The sequence below is a fragment of the Columba livia genome, chromosome 4, assembly GCF_036013475.1.
Source record: "Columba livia isolate bColLiv1 breed racing homer chromosome 4, bColLiv1.pat.W.v2, whole genome shotgun sequence".
NCBI lineage: Eukaryota > Metazoa > Chordata > Aves > Columbiformes > Columbidae > Columba > Columba livia.
In genome coordinates this window covers 20,395,922-20,398,264 of record NC_088605.1, presented here as the reverse complement: position 1 = coordinate 20,398,264, position 2,343 = coordinate 20,395,922, and positions in this window count along the sequence as shown.

The window sequence follows — 2,343 nt, the reverse complement described above, 5'->3', positions numbered from 1 at the left end:
TTTTCCTAGATATGCTGTAACCACTCATGGCAATGTCCAAATCGTTCCTAGATATTGCACCCAGCCTTCATTATTTTGACCTTATTATGGGCTTATGGAAGTGCTTGAACTTCCAGGCCTTTCTTGTTAATCAAGCTCCACACACTGGTATACAGGCACTTGAGGAGAGCCACATATTGGCTTATTTACAACTTTCCCTCCTACAAATGTCTTTGTTCCCAGTTCTGTCCATTCCCTCTCAAATTTACAACACAATAACCATTTCCTGAGCTATTCAGATACTCATCTTGTTTTATCTAACCCCACCTTTGTGTTTTGACTCCACATGTCAACATCTACAGCAATGCATTTCTGCCAGATCTTCTTTTGGTTTGATCTCAGCATAAAGTCAGGTCAAAATCCAACAGAAACAATGCAAAACACTAAGGGATACTACACCAATGATGAAAAAGTGATTGACAGGAAGGAAGTAGCAGTAAATCAAAGTTCAGGCCGTGTAGGCACCAAACCACACCACTATAGCACAGCTTGTTTCTGTGCATTTTGAACTGAATTTGTCTTTAAACTATGCCCTAAAAAATAGCAGCCATCTTGTTGAGTTGAGCACCTGTAAAATACATGGTTTCCCACTGAAGATGAATGTTTCTTCCTACGGGAAAAAAAAAAAAAAAAAAAAAAAAGTGGTCAAAAACCTTTCAAAACAAAACTGCAAACAACAAGAAATTTATATATATAGCTATATACATATATATATATATATATTTATTTATTTTTTATGATAAGCCATTTCTTTCAAAACCTACCAACTAGTTAATGCTAAGCAGCCTGTCTCTACAGTCTGTCCCCCTAGGATGCAGTAAGGCTAGAAGAAATATCGATTTTTAGATTTGTCTGAAGTAGAGTACCTCATTTTAGTTTTACTCAATAATAGGAAAAAAGCACATAAAAATAAAAATAATAATAAAGAAAAAGGCAACTCTCTCTATTTTTCATATTCCCCATGAGGAAAGTGAAATATGTCCTGACTGGATGGTACAGTAAGTCTAGTTCAAAGAGGTATGTCTCAGCTTAATAAGGTCCACTTTATTTGTCATTGAAGAGACTCCTACAGGATGTGAGAGAAAGAAACGCCATAATTTTCTCTCCAAAAACTGCTAACATCACTTTTCATGCATATTAATGCAGCTCAGTACTGTCAATGAGGTGATTATTTGCTCCCTAGAGAGCTCATCACACAGATAGCTTCTAGGATCCCTAGGAGCTTTCATTAAATGTGGTGCAAGGTATGAATTCTATTCCATAGCTGATTCTAGCAAAGCAGACTCACAGAGAAGCCATCTCCATTTCTGCTTTCAGCCACTAATTCACAAAGGTACAGAAACACATGCATAATTTTTCATTTTAGAGTTAAATCAAATACTTTTGCTTCTTATACCTGTGAAGCCATTTTATGTCTGTAGAGATTTCATTGCAGTTTGTATAGGTATTCTGCGTATCAATAGCCATGAAGATATAGTAATGCTGACTTCAGTAGAGCCAGATCCCCTAAGTGCAAAGAGTTCTGGTGTGCTTGTGTAAGCAAGTTTCTCTGCTTTGGTACACAAATCAAAGCAATTGAGGCTAGCTGAGATGTGCCTAAACAGACTTTGATAACCTGTGAGTATTTTTTCTAATGTTAGGCTGAAGACAGTATTGATTGGGCAGCAATGGGGGCTTAACGGATGCATCTACATTAGTGATTTGATTGAGGAACATGCTTTAAAAGAATTACTTACTGCACTTTGGCTCAAATCACAGAGGAATCTTGGAGCATGCAACCTGAATGTCCTTTGGATGAAACTCAAAGTACTCCAGCAGCTAAACCGGCATACTCCAAACACAAATGAGCATTCTGAAATTCATACTGCAAAGACACTATCTCTCAGCACTCATCACTCTCAACACTCACTTCTCTTGAACATGCTGTTCTAACACATTCATAACTCAACTACAATGGACTTCACAGCTTCTTGTGTTATGAAGAAATAATATTTCAGCCATTATTCTGTTGTTTCAAGCCACTGCAAGATATAATGTTTTGTTAATAGTTTGGTGCAGTTTACAGCAACTGAAACACATTTTAATGAAAATAAATATATTTTTATATACACTTCCTATTGAGTCCTCCAAATATTTGTAATCATAATTTGTATATAACAGTGCACTCAGGCCAACACGAAGATAGCTATGACATCTTTAAAGCAATACGTCTGTCACCCAATCAACCAACAGCAACATTGCTTTTAGTTGACACTTGCAGTGTAAACACGCTGACACCTACTGAAAACTAGCAAACTGTTGAGA